At 31.9% G+C, this 26134-nt stretch overlaps 1 pseudogene; it reads left to right on the top strand.

The window, feature by feature from the left end:
* The first annotated feature begins 732 nt into the window (after nucleotides 1–732).
* LOC124369585 overlaps nucleotides 733–26134 on the top strand; it is a 31367-nt pseudogene continuing 5965 nt past the window's right edge.

Raw genomic sequence — 26134 nt, forward strand, 5'->3', positions numbered from 1 at the left:
AGATCTCCCTGTCTATGTCAGCTTCGTCTTAGGGAACTCTCTGGCTCCGAGAGCTCTCAGTTTTTAAGAGCCCTTAGCTCTGTCAGCTATACGGCTCTAAACCTTCGAACTACGAGAATTCCTGGCACTGAACGCTCTGAGTCACTAGGAATCCAAAACCTCTAGAAGCTCTTGGCCATTGAGTACGCAGACGCCGGAATGTCCCGAAGGCCTGCAAATTTCGGAGGCTTAGAACTTCTAGAAGATCGGTCATTACGGGTTACACCAGCTTCTATTTATAAGGTTTCCCCCTTTTACGGAATCCCGTAAATATTTAGAGATTGAAAATAGACCTGTATTCTAGTAGGTTACAAAGATATAATTGACCGTGGGATTGTATGAATCCGAATGACTATTATTTATATGTCGGACGTTACATTTAATGTATCTTTTGTGAGTAACTTGATATATCTCTCAATATTTCGTTGTATAATTGAATCGTTGAATCTTCATAGATATTTTTATATCGATAAATTTTGAAATTGCGACGTACATTTCTAGCTCACAGATGAAGTGAACTATCTGCAAGAGTGAAGATCGCTTTATTTCATTAGAGCATATTTTTGTCGAGAGGCTGTTTTTACACACAGCCTTTGTACTATGTCTTTTTGTAGGCTTCAGGGGAAGGAGGATATGGATTTTAGCTAAGAGCGGTGCTTTAGTGACGTCGCGTCGTTGTTGTAGCGTCTGTCTATGACTGTGAAGGGGGTGGACAAAGAGGTGGCAGAGGGTAAGAGGTACACCTCATCACCTGGATGTTGATGAGTTTTATACAACGCAAAATTGGTGATCAACTGAAATACGAAGAGTTTATGAAAGTAGGGTTGGAAGAATTGTCAATCGGACTTAGGCCATCAAAGATATTGATTCGTCTTTATTGCAATATGTCTTTAATTTAACAACTTTGATTATTTTTCTTTTGGTTTTTATTATAAAATCTACTAGTGCTTTTGTTACAAAATCTTTCCGAGAAAATACATTATCATTTACTATATAGTTAAAAGTAAATCAACAAATGTCTTTAAGAATCTGTTATGAGTGAAACAGCGATTTCAACTACAATAAAAATATTATTATATAATAACACGTAACAACATAAAATATTCAAACACAATATAAACTGTGGTTTTGCGAAAAACTGATAAAGGTAAATAATAGATGTATGTGCTATTTTTGAGAAATACAATATATTTCTCAAATTTAATAATGGAGGGCAGTTCCTATATTGCGCTAAGATAAAGTTTAACCGTTTAAACATTCCACACATTTGGTTGAACTGTATTGTATACCGTTAATTACTATCTAATTTTAATCAATATTGGAAACAAACGAAAACATAGTTAAAGCCTTTCCGTACAGTCCTTATATACAAAATATAAACCCAATAAAATATTACTTGTAACACATGTATCGTTTAGTATTGTTTTAGTTATCCTCCCTTTTCGACACCTACCAAAATTAGCGCTACTGGTGATCAGTGTTTGTTTATTCACGAAAAGTTAGGTAGTATAGTTAAACTATGTAAATTGAGTATTGTTCTCCATACAGTAACAAATTACGTAGCAAGGAATAAACAGCGATATAATATTTGTCAAGTTCAAACAACTAAAGATTATGGACAGACGGTCTGATCAGGAACTCTGATACAGGATGTTTAAACTAATGGTGATTTGAGTTACATCTCATTTAAAATACCTGACTTGAAAAGGATGACTGAGACACGAGCTACACTTACTCAATATTTAAAATTTAATAATACCATGGTATTTGATTATTAGTTATGTAATATATCGACACAGTACAGGAGTGAATGCAACTATCCTGCTTGTAATTTATTAAGAAAAATACTAATATTTTTTTGAGTTACCATAATGTTATATCATATAAAATATATCAAATTATTAGTTATGAAGCTATATATCAACAAAAATCCATTATTTGTATCGCATGGTTTTAGAATCATTAAATGTATTCCAGATGTTTACCTAACAAGCATATCTACTTATAACCAATGGCTTAGAATTCCCATTCAATAGGAGAAGGAAGCAGTACTTTTTTTAACTTTAAAGTCTGATTGTGTCCACAATTTATTAAAGATTTCTGAATCATTTAATCAATTATTTACCATTTAATAGTAATTAGTTTAAAGATCACTAGGTTTTAACGTGAAATTCGAGAAATGACATGGTCCTTGGTAAGCAACATTAATTTCTATAAAAACTGTCCATTTTTTGAAGTAAAAATGCTAAAGGAGCAAATCTTTTCAGTCTAAGATTATATCAGTTTCATAGTGCACATCACTAACGTACTATGGTTGCCTGTACAAATTAAAATTTCCTTTATTTGAGTGTATTATTACTCAAAGGTTTTAAGCTTAAATAAATACAAAGAAGGAATTCTAATTTTAGATAGTCCAATGGTTTCTAAGGAAAGGTTTACACTTTCAGTTTCATGATTGAAGCATGTCTCAAAATAGGCTTAAGAGGCATGAAACGGTCCACATGGTATCTTCACGGGCTTGACTTCTACTACGAAACGACCACAATAGCTAATATACGTAGGATTCATAGGATAAATGAACAAGGCGTTTCCATGTTAAGTCCAGTTAAGCTGACAACATATCTGTGGAAACATCGACCCGATTCTAACCTGACTCTGCGCCAATGTCGTCTGATTACATCTGACATTTCCAGTCGGTTAATGTTCCCACAAAGCTGTACCATAATCGTTGGACACAGCCACTACGATTTTCTTTTTATAACCTTGTTGTTGTTGTAAACAATTTGCTTTTCTTACTTGTTCTATTTGTAGTAAAGGACATTTTGCTCTCTTAAAAAGTCTAAATGATACCTTTTCAAAACATCTTGTTTTAAAAGTCTGAAACCTGTTAAAAATATTAGTTATCAGACTTCATGCTGGAAACCTTTTTTCTATCTCTGAACCCATACTTAATATATTTAAAATATCGTGAAATTATTGATTTCGTTTTCAGTTAAATTATTTCAATACGGAAATCTAATGTTCTGCTAATCTTTGAAAGTCTGAATTAACCATTGATTCAGCTAAATAGCCTATACGTTCAGTTCAGTATGTTTTGTAAGACACCAAATCTGATTTAATTTTCCTGAACCCTTGTTCAACTAATTAGAGTACTTTAATAACCATTAATTCATCTAAGATCCCTTGAATTGTTTATACAACCAGATACAGCCATAGTGTCAAGGTATATAGAAGGGCCGCTATGTACTTGTCAGAATAGAGACGATCCTCGTATCAGGTATTGGTAGTCTTAGACTTTAAACGCAATAACACTTACAATACTTCAAATTCCAGTTTCAGTCACTCATACTTGATATCTAAAAACTGAAATTTTTAAGGTTCTTATAATTTTCATAAAAACCGTACACCATATGACTGTAGAAAGGATCATTTAATACCATGATAATTTCCGTATACACAGAGAACAGGATTTGACGAAAGATATCATTATGCTTCTTACGATTAAAATAAAATAATAAAACGGAAAAGGGGAAAAAATTAACCCTGATGATTTACCTAATACGAGCGACCCAGATTTCACTAAAGGTTTCATATAGAATTTCAAATCTTTTATCTCATGTCATTAAGTTACAAGTGTTACAATATCACACGTTAAAATTTCATATGAATGCACTCAGTTTTTATACAATTTTAGTCATTCGGCGATTTTCTCTTTGCCATAATGGCTCCCTGACGTTCAGCTACATCCCATGGAGTGACATGCGCCATCATCGAAAATGATGTTGCTTATATATAAATAAAGCTTCATGCTAAATCTCAAGTCTGTAAGCAGTGCGTTGTTGAGATACAGTGCTATCGAAGTTATTACAGCACCTTGAGTGATAGATTTCGCTAATGATTAGTCAATAACATACCAGTGAACCTCAAAGTCAGTACTACATTATATTACATAAACTTCCTTCACCTACGTCAAAATGTGAACATCACTTCTAAAATGTACTTAACTCAATATATCTAAATCACTCAACTAAGGGAGACGCGGTATTGTTCATCAGCCATCGCTGTGACTCAAACAATGTCGCCTCGATTGTCGAGAAGGTTGTTCGTATCCTATGTAGACGGAAACCCCTTAAATAATTCATACAATTCTGATATATTTACGCTATCAAGACTATAATCTTGACTGGAACAAGCAAAAATAAGAACTTTGGACCGCGGTTACAGTAATGCCAGGAGTAATACAGAATCGTTATCACCATTACAAATGAATAGTATTTGACAGTTAATTAAGAGGCACTGTAATGAGAGTACTAAGCTGACACAACTGTGCTTCTCATCTCTTCCACGACAACATACGCAGGACTAACGACTGTTAATAAAACTCACGATTGAAATGCTTTGTATGGTTTACGGCGATTTATATTGTACAAACATTTTACTAAATAGAATGTTATAATTTTTCATGTACACTTTTTGAACTGCTCAGAATTAACAAGAAGGCGATCTCTCCAACATGATTCTTTATGTAACACTCAGCCTTTCTCCATACAAAGAAAATACTAAACAGATTTTCAATCCATAACACACCTATTGTATATTGCGTTATAGAAAACTAATAGCGTAGTTATAGTATACTACTACCATAATTTTATTGAATAAACTGACTATTATGTCGTAATAATTCATAACTGCAGTTCAGCGAAATGAGGTCAGATGTTTACAGTACGTAACATTAACATATAAGAGCAAAGGTGGACCGTTAAGTACATTTCATATATTTTTATTAACTTTATTTATATATTTATTCATTTATCATCCTTCATTTTAATTAGGCGATCCAATTCCTACTTTGTGAGTATAAATTACTTTCCTAATTAAGATATCTCCAGAGTATAATTTAAATAAGTTTAGAGTTTTACCACAAATATTATTTCATATTCGTACTATCAATGCAATGTTTTTTTTTTTTTTAATTAATAATATGTATTGCAATATACAAGAATTGATTACATATTAAATTCATTTCAACATGTCAAATGAATCAAAAGCTTTAGTAACATGACTTTTAGTGAGGGGTAAATCTGGTATTTTTATGTAATGAACCTAGTATACAGTATACTGCATTAATATAACCTAATAAACTAGTTTAAGTTTACAACAACCAAAAGAAATTGAATAAAGTGACTAGTTTGTCCTAATAATGTATAACTTCAGTTCAGCAAAACGATGACAAATGTTCACAGAACATAACGTTAACATGTGAGAGCAAATGAAACAGCTATGTCTATTAAATAAATATTTCAAATCATGTTTCTTAACATTGTTAATATCTTTAACACTTCTTCATAATTAGGTGAACTGTAGTAGATCAGTTTTCTATTCAAGATATCTTCAGAAAAGATTTAAAATATGTTTTGAGTTTTACCACAAAATAATCTTCCAAATCTCGTATTATTAATTCAATATTTTTAATCAAAAGAACTCGTATTAAAATATACAAGAATTCCACTACATCAGACAATTCACTCCAATATGTAAACTAAATCGAAAGCTCTGGTAACATGTCTTATAGTAAAGAATAAAATTGGTATTGCTATGTAATCGATGTCATTGATTTATATTCTTTCCACCAACTAATTTCTGTCCAAGCATGTAAGAGTATATTTTGAAACGTACGTAAGAGAGAGGAGGACCAGATAAAACTACCATAGAGGATGTAACAACTAATTAGGGAATGCCGATGGCCGAGCGGTCTAGAAGTTGGACTTTGAGTCTGAGTTTAGAGATAGCGCAGGTTCGAATCCTATCTGTGACCCATGTACTATTTATCAGTACTATCGACCTTGTACTGTATCGACTCTCACCCTTATTCTATTTGATAAGGTCCTCGCACAGACCAGTAGCCCATTATGACGGGCAGAATAAGGCATAAAAGGGGACCGGCTTTTACTATTAAAAAAGAAGTAAAAATTAAGTTAAGTAAAAGAATGTTTGCTAGCTTCAAATATAACAGGTAACTTAAGAAATAGCAATGTGTTACTATGTAGATAAAGCATCAGCATAGATACGGCCCACTAACGAGTTTTGAAACTAACAAACAAAGATTTAATGTATTCAGATCCCAGGCAAGGTCGAGGCACTTCGGTTACCACAAACTCGTGTCAAATGAGTTTTTGAATATTTGACTCATTTTTTAATATGCCACACGTCCGGGGTGCATTACAATGACAAATTCATCACTCCCCCATTGTAAGCATTGGGCTGTGTGGAAGGTGACTAGTCTATAGCTCATTGGTAAACCAGTTACAGCAGTGTGTACGTTTTATGGTTAATTGCATCGAAAACATATATCAGACTATGCGAATTTTAAAATTCCTCTAAACTGATTTACGTAATAAGGGCCTATAAATGAAGTTTAGACTTTTTTCTGTAAACTTAAGTAACAAACTTCAAACATGTTACAATGAATTTGTTTACACAATAACTATCATTACATGCAGTCGCCCAAATGTTTTAATGCGTTTTATTATGTTAATGGCGTACCTTAAATAAAATATTCACTGTACTCATGTTTCATATTATTTTGAACCAATAAAAGCGAATAATATTATTTATTACAAATATTCAGCATCTTGTTCATGAAAGCTGGAACTCTGCCAAACATCCCAGTTACCAACCAACACTTGCTGATTCCCCCGAGCTGTAAGGGCATGTCTTTTGTAAGACTATCTCTTCAAACTCTATCCTACCCAAGTAGTCTAGTCCAATTTGAATGTGGAATTACTTTATACAATCTAGTATGTTATCATCGTATTCCATTCATGGTTATCAGAAGTATAATAAACAACGTTTTACATGTGAAAAAGCGGCAGTATAAAATTGTATTCTTTTTAATAATTGGATCTGATTTGGATGAGCTATAATTTAATTTTATAAGAATACGGTAAAAGTATTGATTTATTCTCATATGCTTCCCTACAAATAACATACCAATATTTCTGTAGTTCAGGTATATTAACGAGCGAGATTAACAACTGCTTAATTTAAACAACAATGGTTTTAAGTCTTAAAAAAAACAACGCTCTGCTGGTCAGCTTATAATGTATTGTTATATCAAAGCTAGGCAATTAAACTTTATTTGGAGCGGAAAACTATATTTTTTTTTCAAGATGGCTTTGTCGGATCCTTAATAATTAAACTTAGATATGTGCAAAAATTAGTCTAGTAACAATGATATCTTGGGACTCTGATGAAATAACCATTTTATTTTAAAATAATGCTGGACTTGATGGAACTATAATAAATATGAGAAAAATAAACGTTTTCAGTTTTACGACCTGTTAATAACTTTGAAAAAAATCACAGCATGTCCCGAGTGAGTGATCTTCAACATCAAGGTTGTCCCACTCCCTTACTAGTAGTGAGATACTACTGTTACCTAGCTCTTGCTTGTAAGAGATAAACGAGAGATTTCTTTACTTTCAGCATTTGAACGTTAAGCAGTTTGATTTGGGGACATTATGCTATTGAAAGTCCATAATTTTACAATTCTCTCTAGAAATGCAGTGCGAAAAGTTAGAATTCAACAATGATCAATTTCATCTAATTCGATTTTTTACATACATAATATTGAAGTTTCATGACAAATTTAAAGTCTACATGTCCATTTGTTCTGGAGATATCGAGGGTACAGACAGACGGCAGAGAATGTTTAACAGCCTGATTAATAGGTGTTGCTAACACTGTCAAATAATGAAGATCAATATATTAAATAACACAAATAAATGTAACCAACGAGCATCTGAAAATATATTCCACTTTATTTTCCCACACTATGTGTAAGGCATTTAAGTATTTTACGGAGTAATTAATTGATAAAACTCAAATAAGTTTATTTATTGTATTTAATACCATTAAACTTCACCATTATATGGATTTACTTCATATTTTCTAATGAAAATTCAAAGGTAAATCGACTGCTTAAACTGAAAGTCCAAACCTGGGAACTTAGTACTAGATGAACTGGCTATACTTTCTATTCTTTATCCGGATAAATCAGGATTGCTAAGAATTAATAAACATCTCACGACAAGTGTTACCAAGCTATCGAGCTGTACTTGCTATCCAAGCCAAAGATTGCTCAAACTGTAATGCAGTAGAATACACGACGTATGCTACCAATTTTATAGATCTGCCCACAATTCCCATTCATTGCCCAAAACTTTCAGGACTACTCAGACTGGATATAGAACACTCGACACGTGTTACCAAGTGTATAGTAAATAGTACTTCTATATTGTACAATCAACGGGTTATAATGTACAAAATTATGAATGGTAAATAATACTAAAGCATTCTCCTGGTATCAAAGTATCAAACGCCTGAGCTATATGAGTACTTGCACAATCAAGGCGTGAAGCTTGAGGCGAGAAAGGTAGAAATATTCAAATTCCGAGAGAAATGGAACGAGTTTTGAGGACTCTTTTTTCTAAACTATTTAACAGGAAACATGTTCTCTTTAAACATTTCCCATGAATTTCAATGTTGTAATCCCACTTTTCTTATTTCTTTTGAAACCTTTCATTTCATCAAAAATATTCTAGTTCATAACAATAAGACCCCAAGAAAGTAAACTTTAGAAGAAATACAAAATCAACGATTTATAAAATAGACGAGACGTTTTAGCTCACTTCTCTTATAACTGAAAATTACATCGTCCTATTTTATCTCGTAGTGCTCAGTATACTAATATGTATTTCAATGTTTTTCGCAAAAGTTAGTTGCCGTAAAAACCAATAATGAAATGTTTTCGCTAATTTGCTAATAAAACGACAATAAACATAACAAACGTTACATTTAACAAACGAGTTGCAGTTTTAAATGCATCTCAACAGTTAACTGAATTCATTCAAGATAAAAAAAGACTATTTTAAAATGAATTGAATTTTCAAATCAAACCTGACGACAAAATTACATTGAGAAAACGGTTTATAATTTTAAACTCATCTCGACAGTTAACTGAATGAAAACTATTTTATAATTAATCGAATACGCCAGTCAAACCTGATGACAAACTGTTATATTTAACAGAAGGGTTACAGATTTAAATGCTTTTCAACAGTTAACTGAATGAAGACTATTTAATAATTAAGAGAACTTGCCAACCAAGCGAAAATTTGACATCCATACAATTGTTCAATTATAATGTCTACATCATGTTGTATACAGACATTAGCAATAACATGTAACATCACTTCATTTCAGCGTTCATTATGGGTGGTTTAAACAGATTAAATATGCGTTTATGTCATTTTTCATCATTGTATGACATAAAATTGCAACAATATTTATATAGTAATATTCCATTGAGTTTTCAAATCAGTTAAAAGCATTTCTTGTATTTACAGAAACCATTTTATAATAAGAATGTCCCGGTATATTTCTATGATACACATAGCATTTAACATGCTTATAATATATACATATATATATATATATATATATATATATATATATATATATATATATACGAGTATATACGTATATTATATACCATGATGTATTATGTTAATGGTTTGAATATGCTTATTTAAAAAAAATTCATTAATAGCACACCCTGGTCTTAAAGTTCCATAAGGCTTGTAGGTCCATATATACCGTTTGCGTTTACCAAAGACATAGGCCTACTTGATTTATTTATTACACAAATACAAAAACCAAAATCTGTTTCGTGTGAACGTATTGGCCGTCAATCTCTTAACACCTTTGGTACTATGATACGAATCTTTGTCTTTGTCTTTCATGAGGTATATTGTTTTCTTGTGCCATTTTTTATTGTTTTATACGTGAAAAGAATTATCATCATAAATCATTTTTGAATGATAATGCACTCTTATGAATATCTGACTAAACGTTTATGTTGAGTCGAATGAAAGTCACATATATGCAGTACGCATCCCATGATGTACTTCTTGGACAATGTGACGGGTTATTTCACTATAATATTGATCCTATAGGAACACATTATTTCTGAGAATACTATTTGATTATTTATCATATAATTATAGTTGTACAAATAAACATCTTCCAAATATTAAACTTATTACTTTCTTTTTAAGTACAGTGTGTTGCTAAATTTCAAACGCCTACTCTAAATAATCCCCGCGTTTTTCTGTAATATATTTGATTTAATATTAATAATGCCCTTTGCATTGTACATATATTCTCAAATTCTTTATGGATGGGTTGGAGCTACGTTTTCAAACACATTTTTGTAATTCGTTTTTCACAGTAAAAACGTTCTTTGTCGATAACCAATATTCAAACTTGTGTGCTAATACAATTTAACTACAGTCAACTAAAACTTTCTAACAAAAGTTTTCAAGTGTTAATCATTTTTTTTAATATATTAGTACAATAATAAAATAAATACAAGTATAACAAGTATTTAAATTCTAACTTGTTATAAGCATCCGTCTCAAATTTGACACCTGAATGACGATTCCACAGAGCAACTGGAGTAATAACTTGAAACAAATCATAAAACATATAAAATGTTTAAAATTTAAATTGTATGTTATATTAATTTACAAAGGAACGGTGATCTAAATAGGACATGATCCACTGATTGACGTAGTTTATAAACATACTTATTACACGGTTGGTGTAGGTCTTTATGGACATCTTACCTTTAAATGTTGTGTATATGAGCTATTTTGATGTATTTAGATTACATTTTGCAATGCAGTATCTATATTTAATGCCTTTTCGTGGTTTCCGAAAAATAATGCGTATTTTTCACTTAATTAAACAAAGTTTTTCAATTATAACCCAATCAATCTGACCTTAATACAGTTATTATTATTTCTACATAGTTCACAGTTATTATTTCAAAAGAGTCTCATGTTTATTTTACCTTTTTTCAGTACAATGGGAAAATATTTCATCACTAATTTATATGCAGAATACAAATTTTGTTAAGTGGAGTTCATTTGAAAAGTAACAAGGTGGGCATAACACAACAGGTAACAGTTTTCCCGCCCTGGCCCGGCACTGGGCAGTACAGCCACGGTCAGATCGATATATAGTCAGCGTCACCTTTCCTTAAATCTCTTTGTAGTGCTAATTAGGATTACGCACGCAGAACTTCTATATTTAAAGTATACAGCAGTTCTTCATGGGATACATTTTGGCGAGGCAGAGAAACAGACACTGACTGTACTGTGAGTATTGTCCTTGTTGAGAACACGATAGTAAGCCATCACCTGTTGACTTGTAATGGCCGGTCTCATCTTGATTGTAATAATAGGCACTGACTATACTGTGAGTTAACCTGTCGACATCACGAAGGGGAACATCACCTGTTGAGTTAAGCTGAGGCTTGTCATGACCGGTCTCGTCTTAACTGCAATAATAGACACTGACTGTACTGTGTGTTAACCTGTCGACAACACTATAGTGAGCCATCACCTGTTGATGGTTAAGTTGAGACTTGTCATGGCTGGTCTTATCTCGTAGTAGTATAATACATTCCTAAATAGTAAAATCGCACAATATTTATATACAGAAAGTATTGAAATTTGCTCTTATTAATTTATTGTGCTTAAATAAGCACTATACCATTGCATTTTCTACATGCTTTATTTACGAGTACATACATCAATATCACATCTAGAAACACCGGTCCATGTACTCGCCTTGTAATATCATTCATACAAACACATAAATATTTATCTGAAAAGCACACAAATTTACTGTAATAAGGTTCATTCAATTACATATAGTTACTGTTTCTAAATTACAAGTTATAATGACCTATGTTATAGAACCAACACGTCATACAAACTGAACAACAATATTTACAAGCAGACTTAATTATGTATGTTTTGAAAACAAATTAATATCTATAAAAATGTGTTTGTAAAAAATAGTAATAGAACTATATTATAAAATGCTTGATTTATGAATTGGGTTACGGAGTTTATCTATGCAAGATGGTTTATTCAAGCGTGAATATAACCTCCACCTGATATTTCTGATGGATGTGGTGTTAATGCAAACACCGCAACGGACAGATCTATTATACCATCTATTATACTAACTTTCCAATTTTTCACCGTCTTAACACTATTAGGTATTAGTTTTCTTATACACTTTTTATTCATAAATTTATTTTTATTTTTGCAATAATGTGCAAGATGATACTGTGCCTGTTCGTAAAAACTGCAGGTAAATATCATATTATTTATAGAGTAAAACTAAAAACATTGTGTACTACAAATATAATAGTTACAATAAATAATTTATGTTACAAAGAAACAACCTTTTATTATTTTGATAATAATTACTATTACTATTTACATCTCAACTCGTTCTCTTCATAAAAATAATTTAGATTTTTTTAGAGTTATTCTTATTTTAATGTAATTTAATAAACTTTAATTACAGTTCATTGTGATATGAAAATGAAAATTACTTGCTTGACTTCAATAATAGCTGAGCTCACAAGTTGACCTGAGCTGAGCTGAGCTGGACCTGAATTACAACTGATAAGTTGTCATAAGCTAGATATCTGTGACAGCTGTGATAGTATGTCAATTGGACAGTGGCGTACGATCTGTCACTGGACCTGGGCAATAACTTCGACAATAGCTGAGCTCACAAGTTGACCTAAGCTGGGTTGAGCTGGACCGGAATTACAACTGACAAGGTGCACAAGCGAGATACCTGTGACAGCTGTGATAGTATGTCAATTGGTCAGTGGCGTACGATCTGTCACTGGACCTGGGCAATAACTTCAATAATAGCTAAGCTCACAAGTTGACCTAAGCTGAGCTGAGCTGGACCTGAATTACAACTGACAAGGTGTCACAAGTGAGATACCTGTGACAGTTGTGACAAGATATAAAGTGGACATTTGTGGATTCTGTGAAACTATTACTCTGATATTTATAGTTCACGCTGATGTATACATTCCTGTATACTTGTAGCCTACATTAGCTTTTCATTGCTTAACTTAAATTATTCCAAAAATTAAAAAGGTTACAAAGTTAGTGATTTCTGAAAGAAATGAAAGTTAATTCGGATTTCATTAAAAGATAAACCATTTAAAAGTTTTGTTAATATAATACAAGATAAGGTTTTGTAGTTATTAATTTTTGTATTTAGCATATACATTGTTTTTATATTTTTCTATATTTTTGCATTAGTTTACGCGCAAATTGTTTTGCGGAGAACAATGATTGATTATACGCTAGCGCCACAGTTTGATGGATTGGTAGACGGTAGTGTTACTGTAATGGATCTTTAAACATTGTAAAATTACGTTATATAATAATCTTTAGTGTAAATAATTATGTTTTATATTACATTTAATTTTAAAAAAAGACTTAAATTTTCTTTTAAAATTCAAAATTCTACGTTTATTGGATTTTATTTGTTATAATTCCTTAAATCAGCATGAGGGGATTTATTGAATTTAGATACTAGTTCTTGGGAGGACATTAAAATTTGCATTAGTATGTTATCTTTGTAATATTTAAGCTTTATAGCTTTTTTTTATTTTGGTTTGAAGTTAATAAGTGTTTCTAATAACACCATTATTAAATAGCCATTTATCTTCATGCAACAGTTATTTAAACTGTAATAATAGAAATTTAGGTTCCTTTTAAAGAATGGGAGAGCACATGTAAACTTCAGATGAAGGTGATTTTTTTTTTTAGTCCCGTTCAATTAACAGATGATTTTGAATACCCAATATTTCCAGTATCTATTCGGAGTAGTTTTTAAAAATTGAAATTTTTAATACTACAGGAAAATTGAACATAATTACATGATCATTTTTTTAAGCTTAACATTATTCTAATAGGCCTAAATTGAAGATCGAGTCATGTAATAATTTCTAAAACTTTTCATGAGGTTTTCGGCGACACGGAAAATTTTATTTTTTACTATTTTGTATTAATTACATCTAAAATACAGTTTATCTTAAAATAAAAATAAACTTTTAGTTCAATTTTATATAAAACGTGTACCGTACCGTACATTAAACATACTTTACGCTTTCATACAATAAGAAAGCCTTGTACTTTTTAGATTACTTATTTTACTGTTGCTGTGTAAAGGATATCCTTTAAAAGTAAATAAGACAATTTTAAATCTTAGTCTGTATTAGTTTTGTTTCGAATGAAAACCGAGCCGGTAAAGAGGAACCGACAGCCTCGGCTGACGGAGGATGAGGCTGGGATGTCTCCATCAAACTATAATAAGAACTGGATTGTCCTTTCATATTCGGATGTTTCAAACTATAAAATCAGATCTCCCACTTTCATAAAGAAAGCCGCACCAGTGTTCATAACGTTAATCGAAGCGGTTGGCTTAGCCTTGTGACTTGATGTTGAAAATCGATGACAAAGTTTATAAAAATCATCGTTTCACAATTACTGAACTCTCAGAACATTTCCCATAAATGTCTCAAAGTTTACTTCTTGAATTTTAGTAGGGAAGCTTGAATACCACACATTTTGTGCCAGGTGGGTTCCAAAAACTTTACTACTGCTACTTTATCTATGAAGCATTTTTCTTGTTTGTCATTCATTTTTAAAACAGTTAATTTTACACGTGCAGTACGAATTTTCTGCCAATATACACAGTTTTTAGGATTAGCCAATTTTATTACTTAATGGTCGTTATGATTCGTTGTTTTAAGACAGGCTATTTGAAACTTCTCGCAATAAAAGCATCTCTTAGCATCCTTGCCCAGTATTTTAATAAAATCTTTAATGATTATCGATTACACTGACTCTATTCGTTTGTTCCCTTATCTGGTAAAGTACCAAGTATATATCACTAAGATATATACTTGAAATCCACAAAACTCTATTTTTGACAAATAAACATGCTGTCTTACCAGATTTCTAAATTTATTTTCAATTTTATCTCAACCTTCCAAGATTTACTCAGACTTCTAGGAGAGGTCAATGCGAGTGTACCGTTTTATAGGCATAGGATTTGATGTATGTTTCTATAGTTGTATGGGCTGCAGACTAAGAAGGATATGGATTTAGCTAAGAGCGGTGTTTCAATGACGTCGTAGTAGCGGCTGCTGATGGTTGTTGAGGAGGAGGGTCAGGGGGGAGTGAGGGAGTAGACCTCGTCACCTAGATGGTGATGAGTTTTTAAGGAACGCAAAATTAGTTACCAATTGAAAATCGAAGAGTTCATGAAAGCAAGATTGGAAGAATTTCCAATCAGCCTTAAGACGTTGAATAAAGTAATTTCTTTTAATTCAAATATTTATTTCATTTAAAAGCGATATTTTTCCTTGTGATTGTTACTATAGAATCTGCTAGTGTTCAAGTGTCAAGATTTTCTCAATAATTAATTACTATGCACTACTAAGTAATAACCCTTTACTTAGCATGTACACATTTAGATACACCACTCTGGCTGTGTCTATTAATTACCGTGCCATACACCGTTTTATTTCAAATACTCCAAAATTATTTTGGAGATAAATGCTAAAAATACACCAATAATATTGTATTTGACGATATATTTCTTCATATTAATCTTGTATTGTTACGATAAATTTCTGTATAAGAGATCATAACACAAATCTAGACATTCTGCAAGTGACTTTGAGACCTTCCTTGCTGCTGTCCTTCAGCTCTTTTAAAACACTCATAAGCCATTCATCTTTCAAAATCAGTTGCTTTGGTCCCAATTTTATTGAGTCTCATTAGTAATCTCTTCTCCAGCAGCTGCAATAATTTGTATAACCATAATCCATCAAACATTTTTGTAAAACTACAGTCAAGCGACACTTCATCGCTGAAATGGGATGAAACAACAAACTTGTTTGACGATAACACTTTGACGATGTAATGGTTGTTCAAGCAGTAAACAATGTTAGCGGCCAAACATCATCCAACAGCCTTGTTCGCGACAGTTTTAAACCAAAGTGTCAATCAACTGTTGTAACACAAATTTTACAAGAATCACATACTAAATATAGAAAACATTATAAAGAAAACAATGCATTATAAAACAAAATTAAATCGTATTTATGTAACTTAAAATAAAAAATCCTGAACCAAAGTGTGAATGAACTGTTATAACACAAATGTTACAAACACAACAGACTATATATATATATACAACATTATAAAGAAAACAATGTCATTACAAAACGAGAAATAAATCATATTTATGTAACTTAAAATAAAAAATTTGTCATTTTCTTCTGATCCGTGACATTGACCAGGTTTATATCGTCTAATTTAATAAAAAGGACAGCAAGGTCATTAATTCGGAATACTTTAAATAAATATAACTACTTTACTTGTGTATACTGTTTTACTTGTTTTTTAAACTTTTATTTTAATCTCACTTGCTTCAAACTATTTGTTTCACTAATGGTATGACTTCTGGTTGTAATGTTTTCTTACTTCAATGAGTTTTTAGATAGTTTATTACAGTTACAAAATCTGTTTCATTTTTATATATTATATGTAAATTAGCTGTAAATTTACATCATTCTTTCCATCAATATATGCCAACTGTTGGAGCCCGAAGGCATTAAATAAGCAACTCAGAATAAATGGAAGGTTACGCAAACAATAACTTATTTAGAGAAAAACAAAATGTTTGCGCACTGAAAAGCTACATACAATAATGTAAGAAACATATTAATTAACAAAGGAACTGTCAGAATGAGTGAAAAAGTTTTACCAGAAGCAGTTTACGGATGATTTTTGATGGCGTCTAAAAATTAGATAAGCAATATGTAGTTATTTTATTCACATAAAATGGGTGTGATAATATCTTTAGTCCTGAGTACTTTGTTTTCTTACTAAGTTCTACGTCTAATGCATCTTACTGAAGTACTTGTATGCCAGTTGTGTAGCTTACATCAGTTGGCCCTGTCGCCACCCTTTCTTTTATAATCTCACCAAAGGTAGTGTAAACGATAATCGATTCGTTCCTGAGGGGATTTCTTCTACCGTTTTCACAATGAAGTAGGTTGAGTTCTACCGTTTTCACAATGAAGTAGGTTGGTTGAGTTCTACCGTTTTCACAATGAAGTAGGTTGAGTTCTTATGCAACGCAATTTGGAAGTGGTCACTCGGAAGTTAATAATATAGTTATCTCTGAATATAGTTAAAAGAACGTTCTGGCCTACAATATTTAAATTTTATTCCTAACGTTAGTCAGGTAAGTAATTGTTAATGAAGATAGCGATATTTCCGAAAAAACTGAATTATTTAATATCTATTTCATGTTCAAACTTTAGTGGGTAATAGTCTGACGTATAAGCGATGAAGCTGTTTGTAGTGAGCATATATTAGATAACATTAACCTTCATTAAAAAATCTAAAATGTTTGAAATATTCAAAATAATTCATTGCTACGAAAAATAAGGCCAATGAATGGAGTACCGCAGTTTGAGACCGTTATTTTTTCACATCACAGAGGGACTACGATTTTCCTATACAAAATAAATGTATTTATATCAATAAGTTATTAGGTTTTTTAAACTTCTATGAATAAAATTCTTGAACCTGAATCCTGAATTCGGATATGAGTCGACGATAATTATTATAAAACTACCAAGCGTAGGCTATTTGATATTGCAACTCTCAAAACATGCTAGAAGCCCTCATTTTATCCCCACGAACCTGAGTGATAGTACTACAGATACGACCGCAGCACCGCATTTCCACATGGGAATTCACTAATTAATGAAAGAAGCACTTCCATGCAACAGGTAGGCCAGTGAGTGACGTGTTGGAACATCGACCGGATGGCTATCTGGCTCTCAGCCATTGTTGACTGATTACATTCTGACATTCGCTAATTAATGAAATAAGCTCTCCCATGCAACCGGTAGGCCAAAGAGTGACGTGTTGGAACATCGACCGGATGGCTATCTGGCTCTCAGCCATTGTTGACTGATTACATTCTGACATTCGCTAATTAATGAAATAAGCTCTCCCATGCAACAGGTAGGCCAGTGAGTGTAAGATTTACTCAGACTTCTAGGAGAGGCCAATGCGAGTGTACCGTTTTATAGGCATAGGATTTTACGTGTGTTTCTATAATTGTATGGGCTGCAGACTAAGAAAGATATGGATTTCAGCTAAGAGCGGTGCTTCAGTGACGTCGTAGTAGCAGCTGTCAATGGTTGTTGAGGGGGGGGGTCAGGGGGGATTGAGGGAGTAGACCTCGTCACCTAGAAGTTGACGAGTTTTTAAGGAACGCAAAATTAGTTACCAACTGAAAATCAAAGGGTTTATGAAAGCAAGATTGGAAGAATTTTCAATTAGCCTTAGGACATTGAATAAGTGATTTCTTTTTATTCAAATATTCCTTTCATTTTAATGTGATATTTTTCTTTGTGATTGTTACTATAGAATCGAGTGTTGGAACATCGACCGGGTGGCTATCTGGCTCTCAGCCATTGTTGACTGATTACATTCTGACATTCGCTAATTAATGAAATAAGCTCTCCCATGCAACAGGTAGGCCAGTGAGTGACATGTTGGAACATCGACCGGATGGCTATCTGCCTCTCGGCCATTGTTGACTGATTACATTCTGACATTTCCAGCCGGTTAATGTGCCACAAAGCTGCGCTATGAACGCTCATACGGCCGCCACAATTTGCTTTTATAACCTTGTTGTTTTGTAACCAATTTGTCTTTCTTTCTCAGTAAACGTTTAATACTAGCTATATCACCTCTCATTCTCTAAAAATATATACGATCAAATTACAACTTAAAAGCCAAATCCGTTGACTTTAAAACAAGAACTATTTGTTTTCTTTCTTCGAATACTTTTCTCAATACTGAACGGTAATAATACTGGTTATGGTTTCTGTCAAAGTGTTTTACCTGAAACATGTTATTCTTTTTCTACCTAAACTCTTAACTGTAAGAGTGAATATTCCGTAAGATTTCTATTATTTAATATAAATGCCATAATTTTATTTTTTTTATTAATTTGTATGAAGTTTTATTTTTTTAATCTGTTGTCCTATTATCATATCGTTAAGCTCCTAGACACACACATTTTTTACCACCAACATAGAGCTTTAATAATTTTTATTTCATCTAGACATTCATTCAGTGTGACAGTGTAGTAAATCAATATATAACTTACTGTAATAACAGGAAAGAGAATATGTACCTGGTATGTTTGAATACCGGTACTAAGAATAATTGTTGGTATGTTTTCATCTAGACTACAGGCAACTATTGAATCACAGACTGGAGTCTCACCACTCCTAGGCTTTGTACGCAATCATTAATTTTACTACATTTTTAAATGCCGTCTTCAAGCAATCCATTTTGTATTTACTATTAAAAAAAATTACTATCTCTAAAACTAGTGAAACCATTTGTGAGAAATGTTTAAACAGATAAAGGACAACTATAAAAAATAATGGTGTTATTTGCTTTAATATAAACAAAATGGCATATGTTGAAAAGTGTTAAAAGACAAATAAACAAGAAAACCAGTATATTTATAAAAAGATTGGTTGTAATTTCCATATTATACGATTAAAAACAGATTTAAAAAAATAAAATTTCATACAAATTAATAAAAAAATAATTGGTTAAAATATGTTGTAAAATTTGAACAATTTCATTAAAATTCCTAAGGAAGTTTTTAACAAAATCCGTTGACATATAAGCGAGCACACCCACATTAAAGATAGGCTTGCATAAGTCGGAAATATCAAACTTTTTTTATAGGTATCAGCTATTTTACATAGGTTAAACAATTTTACAATATACTAACATCATTTAAAATATAAGTACAAAGCTTGATTAGCACAATAAGTATATATTTTTATCCATTTTAGTAAATTTGGTTTACCGACAGCCTAGATGACTGCTCGATTTGTACATCTACTGTTTTGAAATTACTTCAAATAAAATAGTCCATCGATATGCTTGAGTATTGTATGTATGTGTATTATAAAAACAAATAATAAATAAAGTAGAAATTCGATTGCAGATGAAACCTTTTTTCATTTTTTATTCTTTCAATTTACAAATAATCATAAGGGAACGTAACAGTTCACACGATAATAGTTCTTTTAATCGAGTTCATTTATTTACATTACATAACTAAACCGAACAGATTTCGTATCCTTAACTCAACGTTATAAAAACACACTGTGATAGATAAAATATGTAACAAACAGAAATCACAAAGAAAACCAGACATAGCAATCAACTTATGGCTGTAATTGCAGTAAACAAGGTCATATGTTCACAGCAACAATAAAATTGACAGAACGGATGAAAGTGCTAAATTGATTAAAGAAATACACGACAAAGTTGTCTCTTTAACAGTCCATCATTTTAATTAGGTTATTCGGCGCTGACTTAGTGAATTTCCATCAGATTCGCTACTAATTGAGTGTTTCTTTGGAATAGAATAAAGTAAGCCTTTACTAATATTTTAAATCAATTGAAATACCACTTCTTTTCTAACTTACTAGCAGTATAAACGTGTTGTGGTTTGTAATAATACCGTTTATGTATTCAAACAATGATACCTTAACTGTTTTCTGCATTAAAAATCTATTTATACAGTTTTATTATTTGTTATGTATTAGAACTATATTTACCAACTATTTATTTTACATTACCAAAGTTAAAAATCTTTCTCGGTCTGTAGGACAATGCTGGACGTTTTTTTTTTTTCATTTTATGTGTAAACCTCAAACTGTGTTGTCAAGCACGTTCTTTAGTTCACGTTATTTCGTCATTGTTTGTACAACGTCACGTGTAAAATTAAGACTAATATAAACATCAACACACCAAACATTGAAACTCGTATTCACTCAAATTACAGTTTCCTATTACATCCCAACAAACATTTACGTACGATTTCATATTTTTCATAAACACTTCCCTCAGGACTTAATGCTAAAATGGATCATTACAATGGATCTACATTTGTTGCTGATTTCAAATTCTGTTTGTCGTGTTCACTCTTGAACCCTTCCATTGTGTGACGATATAATGAACAGATTTGGAAAGTTAATAAAAGTATATTAAATTATTCGATTTTTGCATGCTATTTATGTAACACCTAGCGTTATGGATAAGAAACACAATATAATATGTTATGTGCCCGTATCATTTGAGCATACTTAGCCATACACTGAATAGGAATAATTGTCACTTACACATCGCGTAGTCAAGCGTGAAAGTTTAGTTTGTCGAGGCTTTCATTTTTCAAATGTTTTATGCCTTTAGGCTGTTTATTTACATTTCCACTTTCTAAAGATCTTATTAGTCTGATGTATTAGTGGGTGGTCAGATTGTGCAGTCTGAGAAACAGTCGCAGTCTAAGTAAAAATTATATACTTATAGTTCATAAAATCATACTACATTAATGCATTACTTATTAAATTACTGACATTTCGTATAATAGTATCTTGAGATCTGCATTTCGGGAAATAGGTTCATGTAAGTAATTTATTTTACTAAGGGGTAAACTCCAGAGAGGAATTTAATGCAATTGAAACTTGCTCTATTCTATATGTGTATTTTATTTCACTATTAAACACATTTTATCTATTGTAAACTATCTTTTTACCATTAAATGGTTACATGCAATTAGTGCGGTAACTTTATCGTCTCTCTCTCTCTCTCCCTTTTCATGCTCTGGTATCAGTTTTCAAAGTGAGATAAAAAAGAGCAATTTAAAAAACTATTTATCTTCTCAAAATATTTAAGATCACTCTGTGAGTGTTCATTACAAAAAATATATGTGTTTGGGGGGGGAGTTTGATAAAACCACGTTACAGTACGTGAAAATTAGACATATTTTTAGTCACCTAAATTAAATAGGTAGAATAAGGAAAGCTACCTTGTTTCAACCAGACAAAGCCGCAACATGCACACTGCTGACTAACGAGTTTTGAAACTTTGATAATAAAGATTTAATGTATTCAAGTCCCGGCAGGGGTCTGGCCCTTCGGTCACTACAAACTCGTGTGGAATTAGTTTTTAAATATTTCACGTTCAGTCTGCGTTACAACGAGCAATTCATCACTCCCCCATTGTTAGCTTTGGACTGTATGTGAGTTGCCTGGTCTGTTACGAAATGGAAACCCAATTAATTAAATATTGCCATAACTACAAACCTTTTCCTCGTACACTTACGTTCCTCTAACCTTAACGTACGCCTAAATTATGTTCACGATGTCATTCACGGTTATACTCAACACTTTTGTTCAGAATGGTTTATTAACATGTTCTGTATAATATAATTTGTAATTTAATGACTTTAAAATAAAGACGGCTTTTACATGTCAGATTTCCACACTTAGTAATCAGTTTTAAAATTGCATCGTCATTTTATAATAAAATTCAATGTATAACCTCCCCAGCAATACTACTACCTGTGGAATAAATATTTCCATAACATAGTACAAACTTTCTCCCCTTGTACAGGTCGAACATAATCACGTTCGCTATGTCAATTATGTTTATTATTGCATTGACATGTTGTAGGCCAATTCAGTTTGGTGTCATTTGCCTAGTATAGCACTATTAAATAATATATTTTACAATTTACTACCACCCATTAAAACTCTTTTGTACTCCAAGTGGTATTTGAATTGTAAGAAAAATGGATATACTTGTAAAACTTACTCAACTGGTTGGCTGTTAGCAATGAAATTATGGACCAAGTAAGGGAAAGTCTCATGCATTATACAAAGCTTTACCCTTGCCTAAGATGTAGTAGAGAACTATGGATGTCAGAAAACAGTTCCTGAAGTTTCAGGTAAACTTTATAATATTTCATTACTTAAAGCAAATGAGAATGTGCTGAATCGTTTTTGTAACAGTATATAAGCATAAGTAAATAAATGGAACCTTTTTAATTTTGAGTGTTTTACTACAAATATTACCTATGTTTTTAATTGAAAAGACATCAAATCAGAATTCGGAAACTAGTACATTCAGACAGCATATATGCCTACATTCCTAAAGGTTTTATTTTTGCGCCATCACTTGCAGCTAAGTGTACAATCCTTCTTTCGTCTTTGGATAATCAATTGCAAGACAATTTGTATTAACGTTTTAATGCTGGTTTCTTCCAATATTATAAAAAATATTCAGAATATCTTTAATTCGATTGTGCTCTTTCATATATCACTCTAGTGTTAGGATTTATTTATAAGATCACTTACAAAGATGACACTCGGTCGTTTTTGTCCCGATGACAGAGCATTTTTGTCTGGCATCCTAGATCTCCAGATCTCATTCCTTTGTTTCTTTTTCATTCCGTTAGCTATTAGGAAAAAATTGTTATACACAGTGTTTATCGCAGAGTATCACAGAATTCTTTGAATGGTCAGTCCATAACATTTTTTTAAATCATTGATGACAGCATTGATACGGGTTTCATCACAATAGTTAACAAAACTGGAGTATGAAAACGTTATGAAAATGGTAGGATAAGAAATGGGCTTCAATCATTCATTTATTTTCCCCATATCTTTCTAAATAAAATAAAATTATATTAATGCAATTTAAAACACATTTTTGAGTAACAGTTAAGCAGATCTTGTACTAGACGATGCATTTCGCTGTTTTGAAGTAACAGGCCTGTTGGGGCAACATTCAATCATTCAAATTGAATGCAATGCATATGACTTTTACATGGGAACATCGTAAATACAGTACAACACCAGTAACCAACAAGTGGGTTGTGTGCTGGAGGATTACATATATTTTAGTCTAAACTTACTTGAGGTACAGTATAAAATATGAAAGAAAGGTGACACTTTAAAGTAAACTGCTTCCAATTAAAACCTTGCCAAGCTTCCACAGCTACTGCCAGTATCGCGTATATAGGGTTGCTGGGAAAGAAATGTTCACTCGTTTAAAACGTAATGTTAACCAAAGAGCGCTGATGTTTACTTTTTTACAAATAAAAAGTTTTAATGAGCAATTTGCGCCTTTTTAGTAACATTGCTCTTGACTGTAATAACTTTCATTAACACAAGTTATTACGTATCATATTATTCTTGTTGAACAACCAACAAATCTGAACATGCTTACAGATTTTATGACTTTAATTACAGCTTTATACTACTCAACTAAGTTTTCCATTTATAATTGTAAAGTTGGACATTTTACATGTATTTTTTATTTTTATTGAGTAATAGAATATACTTGCTTTGTAAAAGAATATATTTACATAGCACTGTTTTTATTAGTGTTTTATATCTTGTGGGGTTCTAAGATAAGGGTCTCATACAGTTTCAAACCGTATACGATATTTTGATATGACTAAGATTAAGATAATCTCTAGCTTGACTTCTAAGCGATTCCAATCTGGCACGTTTATATTACTAACATTTTTAGTGGAGAATGCCACGCCATGTGTCGCATGACAGACTTTGCTAAGGTTACAAGCAAAATCTTAAGCATATAGCTCATTTTATTCTCGAAATGCTCTGCGGTTAGATAAACAGACTACTATCATACAGAGAAGAAAATTGTGTCAATCTATCGAGTGATAGGCTTTAAATAAATATTAGACATTTGAATTTTCCATGGTTTGATATGCACTATCACACAAATTATTCTTGTCTATATAGAAATGAAGTTTCATGCAAAACTGAGTCTGTGGATGATCTTTATTTTGCGACATGATACATTTTTTTTCATTAAGTTAGAATATTTGCTAACACTCAGACATATCCCATTACGTGACATACACCACCATCATCGAACTCTGTATCAATAATACTTTAAAAAAGCTTCGTGCAAAACCATCACCATGCGGATAGACAGGCAGACAAAACTAAAAATGTTTTAATCCCCACGAGTAATAGGCTTTTGCTAACGCCCAGCCAATAATTTCAAATTTAAATATTAAAATTGGATAAACTTTTTAATACAATTCAAAGTGAATTTTAATTTCGACAACGATTAAATATTATGGTCTTCTCAAACATGTATACAGAAGTTGCAAGATACTGTTTCAATTTAAAAAATGCTATTTTCATAAACATATTTTTCTTTACTTAGGAACAAGAAGTTGAGGAAATCTCCCATTGCCTTTTTACTTAGGAGTGACAGGATATTCAGGATGTGTAAGTTTGGGAGTTGAGGTCGCCGCCTCCCGAAATCCTATAAAGAGGAGTAATTGGCACTATCTTAGTTACGTCACCATGTAAGACAGGAAGTCTAGCTCCGTCCCAACCTCTCTCAGCCAAAACAGGCATGAGAAGCCATTACCCCTCATGTTGTAGGTTTTAACAATTGTTATCATTAACACAACAACATTAATGTTAACATGTTGACAATTATCTCGCCCACTTTAACAGTGAACCTCTGAAGTCAACTCGACCTACTGACCACTCCTTTTTACTCCATTATCTCACCATCTGCAGATAGTGATGTGCCGCTCCTGGACTTCTAAGACATTTGATAAATCTGGTTGCTCAGATTTAAGTTTTTGCTTTAACCGGTATAAAAAGTGTTGGAAGGTATAAACCATCCAGAAGTGGACTCTCGTACGGTTTTCAAATAACAGTTATAGACTTTTAAAATGCTTTAGAATTCTTTAACCGTAGTGGTTTTCAGTGCTTTTATACTCATATTTTAAATTCTGTTTTTATTTTTCAACTTATATCAAGAACTGTGTTCTGAAAAACAACACTTAAGTTAAAGATAAAATAAAAGCCTCCCATGCTATAAAATTCCAAGAGATAATAAAATGTTTAGTATAGTTGAGGAAACCGAATTACTTTACTCAAATAAACAGACCATTCTAAACAAGTTGTTTTTCTCTTCCCTCAGAACCCTACATCATCAACAGTTCTTTCACTCCCGGATTTATTTCATCACAAAGAACACAATTATTGTTTTATTACAGTCTTTTTAAATACTCCATCTAAAATGCCCTTTAACTTGTATTTTTATACTATATTAGAAATAGAATCGGTGTTTAATAATTTTCATAGAAAATTGAAAGTAAATAAAACTCTGAATTACATTGTAATGTCATTTTACAGAATCGATTGATGTCTATAAAAAACTTAAATATTATT

This window comes from Homalodisca vitripennis, chromosome 1, assembly GCF_021130785.1.
Source record: "Homalodisca vitripennis isolate AUS2020 chromosome 1, UT_GWSS_2.1, whole genome shotgun sequence".
In the NCBI taxonomy this organism is placed as follows: domain Eukaryota; kingdom Metazoa; phylum Arthropoda; class Insecta; order Hemiptera; family Cicadellidae; genus Homalodisca; species Homalodisca vitripennis.